Source organism: Nannospalax galili, unplaced genomic scaffold (genome assembly GCF_000622305.1).
Source record: "Nannospalax galili isolate Female #2095 unplaced genomic scaffold, S.galili_v1.0 scaffold1111, whole genome shotgun sequence".
NCBI classification, from domain to species: Eukaryota; Metazoa; Chordata; class Mammalia; order Rodentia; family Spalacidae; genus Nannospalax; species Nannospalax galili.
In genome coordinates this window covers 303,330-309,935 of record NW_008329664.1, presented here as the reverse complement: position 1 = coordinate 309,935, position 6,606 = coordinate 303,330, and the positions used below count along the sequence as shown (strand labels likewise).

Below are 6,606 nucleotides of genomic sequence, written 5' to 3'. Positions count from 1 at the left end.
AAATTTGGCTATTAAAATCTGAATTGGGTCTGGTGGTCTTTTTCCTGGTGGTCATGAACTCTGTAAAAACTAACTCCCACACAATTTAATGTATACTCATACATACTTGTGTGTGTGTTTGTCTGTGTGTGTGTGTGTGTGTATGTGTGTGTGTGTGTCCGATCAAGTCTGATTTGTGTCCACAAATGTCCTCCAGTGTAGGTGTATCCACTGGACCCACCAAGAGTCCTTTCCTTATACAACACTGTCTCCCCCACTCAGAAGCCATCAGCGACCAAAAGATCCTTAGGTTGGGATTTCTTCCTACTTCCACATGACTATGCTGGGATTTAATCTGTTTTAAATTTTCATAGAACTTATGCATGCTGTCACCATTGCTGTGAGTGCATATGAGTTAACTAACTAGCTGTCTGGAAAAATCCTTGTGTTCATCCACCCTTTCTGGCTCTTATAATCTTTCTGCCTCCTCTTCCAAAATGATTCCTAAGCCTTGGGAGGCAAAATTTTGAAATAGGTGTCCTATTCAGGGATAAACATTCTGTGGCCTCTTGTTCTCTGCACATTGGCCAATTATGGGTTTCTGTGTTAATCACCATGTGTCGTATACAGAATTTTTCATTCTTTTTAATGTTTTAATTTAAAGATTGCTTTATTGGAATGTTTACAAATTTTAAGTCTGCATAATTCACAAAAGATTTATTTAACCCTGGGTTATATGCCAATAATTACATCTGAAGAATTTTAAGACCTTTTTGTTAAAGAGAATAACCTGCTTACTCGAGTTATTAAGAAATTAAAGGGTTATACATGACAACCTGTGTGGCAGGAAGACATCACACAGGCATATGTCAGGGTCTGGACAACAGCTGAGCCAATGCAGGGGAAAATTTCAAGACTTCCATATGTAGCCAGGTGATTTAAACCTCATTCTAGACTAAAGTATTTAGGGTTAGGCTCACCTTCTAAAAGACTTTAGTAGTAATCATTCTTCAGAATTTGCAACTAGAAAACAGTGTTGAGTTCAGAAATGAGTCCTAAATCACAGTGATCATTATTAAAGTGGCCAGTCAAGGAGAGTTTACTAGTTTTTGTTCACTCTGGCAGTCTGTGCATCCTTAGAAACAATAGAACTTTGTGGTACTGTTATCTACCCATTTTCAGAATCTTTCTCCCACTCAGAGTTCTCCGAAGCGCTGCCTTGAATTTCTTGTTCCATAAAGCATAGATAATGGGGTCCGGCATGGATGTCACTACTGTACAGAAGAGAGCCAGGAGTTAATGCATTCCTGGTGAGTGGATACACTCGGGCCTCAAGTAGGTGACAGATCCCAAGCCATTGAAGAGCGTTACTACAAGTAGCTCTCAAGGGAGGGCATTACCGGCACTGCAGCTAGAATTCTGCCATAGAAACAGTGATCAGTAAAAAGGGGCTGGAAATGGAGAGGACTGCAGCCACAAGCACTGCAGCCTCATTATGGGAGAAGTAGTCTATCTCACAGGGCCCACAGAAGTCCAAGAAGAAAATGAAATTGGCCTGTCCCAAGCCTATGTATCCCATTATCCAAGACACCATGGCCAGTTGGGCACACACCCCATGACCCATTTTGTCATATAGTACAGTGCGGTGTATATGGCCCTGTAGCGGTGAAAAGCCATGGCTTCCAGTAGGCAGCACTCAGTGATGCCTAAGATTGTGAAGAACATCATCTGTGTGTACAGCCCTGCTGAGATATCCCTCTAGCCTTGATCACAAGGCTCTGCAGTATCTTGGGTATGACCGAGCACATGTAGACAGTCTCCAGGAAAGACAAGTTGTCCAGGAAGAAATACATGAGGGTGTGGAGGCCTGGGTTGGTCTGGATGGTCAGAGTATTGAGCCCATGGCCCATCAGGGACACCAAGATCATGAGGAGGATGAGGGTGAACAGGAGGGAGCACTCTCCAGGGAACTCAGAGAACTTGGTGCATGCAACTCATTTGACAGACATACTGTTCTCCTGCCACAGAGAGCAGTTGAGACTCATCTCCTGGAAGAGAGAATAACAAACCACCAGAAAGTTCCTGCAGGTGAGGAAATTTATTTTAAATCTTGTATGTGTAAGAGTGTGGCTGCAAATACGTGCATGTGTGTGTAGGGGGTGGATGAGTGTGTAATGTATGCACATAAATGTATGCACGTAGGCAGGATATCAATGACAAATGTCTTTCTTGGTCCCTCTCCACTTTAGATTTTAAGACAGTGTCTCTTAGTGAACCTAGGACTAATTGTTTTCTTCTAAATAGGCTGGCCCTGGGATCTGCCTGCATCTGTCTCCAAATATTGTGGTTACAGATAGACTAATTTAGCATCACCCAACTTTTACACAAATGGTAAGGATCCAAACAGTTAATTTTTCATTGTAACACAAACACTGCAGCCATGGACACATCACAATTCCTCATTTCATTACTTTGAGAACATCAGTTAAATTAGAGACAGAAATTTGTTATGTGAATATCTACAATTCAGAAATCTCAGAAATTGCTATTCATTCTCCTGAGCTTGACAAATCAAATCATTTTCCTATTTTCCTTTTCATGTGATTTGTCCAATATGTATTTAGTTTCTAAGGACTAAATGGCAAAATGTTAACTGGAATTTTTGGCTTATTTTGTAATTCCAGTATTGGGATGGCAGGGCAGAAAGATCACTGTGAGTTCAAGGCTAGCCTGTGTTAAGTGTGATATCGTGGGCTAGAGAGATAGCTGAGGGGTTAAAAGTGCTCACTGCCCTTGCAGAGGATGCAGGATTAATTCCCACCACTCACATGGTGGCTAAAACAATCTGTAACTCCAGTTTGAGAGGAAACTTACCCTGTCTTCTGACCTCTGCAGGCATTTGCATAACACGAGTACAGATACATACATGCAGGCAATGCACTCATATGCATAAATTAAAAATAAAATATTTTTAAAGAATGACATTGTTTTAGAAACAAGAATAATTGTTTATGTCACCCTTCACCCTTTCCTCATTTAGCCCATTGTTAGAAGAATGTCTGTTCATATAAATTTTCCTCACCCCATTGTAGCTGCTACTGACCTGCTGTCTATTACCATATGGTTAGCAAGAATCCACCCCAGGCTATTCTGAACTTATTACTGTATGTATTCAGGTCCAGCAAGAAAAAAATTCCTTTTCCATAAAAAGGCTTCATATTTTATTGAAATAGAATTTGAACCACATAACCCTTCAAATATTTGGTAATTGCTGAAATTCATGATCAAACCAGGGCATATCCTGTTTACTAAACATTTTATGTGTGGTGGTCAGAAAAGACTTGCGGACAGTAACCTGAGCTGAGATGAGAGAAGAGCAGCCTGGCAGATGGCACCACAGCACCACCACAGCGCCTGCTGTCAAAGCTCAGGTAATCACAGTTTGGCAGTAGTGTAATCTCCTTAATAGTTGTCCTTTATCAGTGTCTGCTTGCTTCCTGTCACTGAAAGTTAATTAAAAAAACAGAGAGAGACTGGGTCTTACTTTGTAGCTCAGGCTGTGTTGTGAGGTGCTTCACCAGAGAAGACCACTCAAAGTGTTACCAAAAGTCTTTGCTGGCCAGTGGCTACTACACAACGTCAGAACCCAAGTATGTAGCCCTGAGCCATCTCTAGGGTAAGCTTTTATACAGAGAAACCATAACCAGGGGTGAAAAGTTTAAGTTCCGAAGCTTATAGGTGGAGAGCCCTGTTGTTTAAGCATGTCCTCTGAGACAGTCACTTCTCCCACCCAGTCAACTTCAATTGCACAATGGAGAGGGTCTAAGGACAGACATTGAGAATGCTGGAAAGCATTCTAAGGACACAAGGAAGTGCTAAGGACATTGGAAAAAGGGGGCTAGTCACCATCTTGGTGAATTGGGAGCATGGACAGCTGGCAAGCCACTGGTGGGTAGCAGATCTCAAAGCTTAGGGGAGATGTAAAAACAGGGCCTACCAGTAATCATGGCTTTTTAAGTCATCCCCATCCCAGACATCATAAATGATGTAAAAATCCAAATAGAAGATATCCTGTAGGTTTTGTGGTTTTGTCAGCCTGAGGATCTGAGAGAGTTCACACCTGTCTGGGTTGGGGGGCTAAATTTGGTGCAACATATTGGCGTAGTACAGCCAGATATGTGACAAACCACAGGAGTTCAAGAAGAGCAATGGTGATGTCTCTGATAAAGAGAAGCCAGAGGGAGCATGGGGTTCAGATCCCCAAATCCAGATGTGCAGAGATGAGGCATACAGTGTGGTAACATGACCCGAGAAGCCAGCAGGAGCACAGGAGAAAATGTGGGTAACTCCCACATGCTTAATGAGGTTAGCAACAGTCATGTGGGTTATGTGACAGACAGCTAAATTTGTAACTAAAATGAGGTTGCCCATGCATGCAGGGACAGATTCAATAGAGAAAATCCCCAGACGGCTGCCATCCTGTAAATGATGTAAAATAACTCAGTTGCTTGAGAGATGGGGGATGCTGCAGCATAGGTGTGAAAATTATTTAAGGATTATGGAAGGCCTAGAAAAAATTTTACAAGCCTTGGAAGCAAAAGGGGAATCCAGAGATTTCTCTTGGGCACTTCTTTGTATAATAAAAGACTTGTCCAAGACAAAGACAACAGCCTGAGGGGAAGCTGAAAAGACTAAGGCAATACTGGCAAATTCAGTCTTAGCCTCAGAGCTTGCAACTAAACTGTATAAACCATGGGAGAGAGAAAAGAAATCCCAGATTAGACCTGTGATACAAGACTCAACAAAAGACCCAAGGAAAAGACATATAGTAATGAAAAAAGAAAAGACCTTGAAATAAAAGTAGCTAAAGCTGCCCCTTAGAATCAATCTTTGATACAAAAAGAGAAAAAAGCCATGTTTCATTGTGCTGATAAAAGCCTTAACAATAATGTAGCCAGCAGAAAATACTCCACACTGGATAGGAGTAGGAAAGACTTTCAAACAAGCAATTAAAGAGCCCATCACCATGTGGCTTGTGAGGAAAATGGACATGGGTCCAAATAATATTAGTTTTGTTTAAGTCCTCCAGAAGCATCACAGCTGAGTTGTATAACCACCCATCCATCCCTGAGACATAGGTTTTGTGACCTAGCCAATATAGGGTGGAATAGTCCCTAATGGAATGGCTTGTGCTAGGCATTAAAGATACTTGGTCATCACCAATGGATACTCCCATGATTAGCGGGGGCTGGAGGACCATAGACTAGGGACTGATGTTACTGAGAGAACTAGGTATGAGAAGCAATATATGATGCCCAGTTTGCTGGACTAGATAGGGCTGTGTTCACTAGAGATATAAGAAAAACTTAATTCAACAGGGACCTTGAGAATGGTAAGGAACTTTAATGATTTTGCTAAGTCCCTTAATAGGACAGGATCTTTGTAAAGTGAGGGAGGTTTTTGGCAGATCTAAGCGACTCAAACCAGCATGTAAAACATGTCTATAAAATAATGAAACAACCTAAAATAGATATAAAAATGACAAGATAAAGAGGTCCACTTGGGTTACATGAAAACAAACGTGGCAAGATTTATGTTGAACCCAAGTTCCTAAAGAAAATAGTCACAAAATAATAAATTCTGTACTAAGGATTTTCTGATAGGCTTTGAAACCTGAGGAACAGTTCACAAAAGACATACAAAGAATAAAAACTGTGCCAGGGTGATTAACTATCCCTAAAGATTAAACAAGGGACATTTATCTCCTGAGAAAGGCTATGCTAGGGGTGACATCAGTTTTTCCCGCCAGGGCCTCCCCAAGCAGCCAGTTATGGTCAATGAAGAGATGGCAAATATGGCTAAAGCCAGGAGGCAGAACAAGGGCCTTCCTGACTCAGGGAACCAAAAGGTACAGCAGGGACAAGAGGGACCCTCTTCCTCCTTAGCCTGGTTCAAGGACAGGTAACTTGATCCAGCACCCATGAATATATCAAGGATAAATAGCTATAAAGAGGCTTCATGTAAAATCCCCAGAATGCAGAATGATTCCAAAGGAATAACTAAAAATAGTAAAGAACTAACCAAGATTTAATGGCTCTTATCCATTCTGTGGCACCCAAAAGAGATTTTTGGATAAGGAAATACAAATAGATAAAACCTTTCCATGCTGCATTAGACCTTGTCTATGTTTGATTTAATATGTAATGTTAAGCTCTTATTGTTTTACGGATGTGAATCCCATTGGAAAGATATCAAATACACCTGAAGAAACAAAGACCAGCTATAGCTGTAAAATTCTTGGGAGCTTTATGGTTGGGTAAAGCACAAGCGATATTCACCAGAACGGTTGTGAAAAGCCCACAACAACATAATCCTGTATTAAAATAAAAACAAGCTTCCCAAAACTGTACAACTATTAAGAAAAAATTACAGTACCATGGGTGGGTTGCCCCGACCATGAGCTGTTGTTGGCCAGAGAGGTCCCAGAGGTCCTCAAATTAACCAAGACTATTGCCACTAATTTCAGAAAAGGTTGGTAAGGTAACGTTGCTGAAGATACTGCATGATGTGAGCTTGGGAGAAGAGAGATGGAGCTGAGACTAAGCTGAAAACTTCATGCCACTGGAT

General features: G+C 41.3%; 1 pseudogene; it reads right to left on the bottom strand.

Annotated features, from left to right (window-relative positions):
* Positions 1 to 1,143: 1,143 nt before the first annotated feature.
* Positions 1,144 to 2,024, bottom strand: LOC108491214 (annotated as a pseudogene).
* Between the last annotated feature and the right edge of the window lie 4,582 nt (positions 2,025 to 6,606).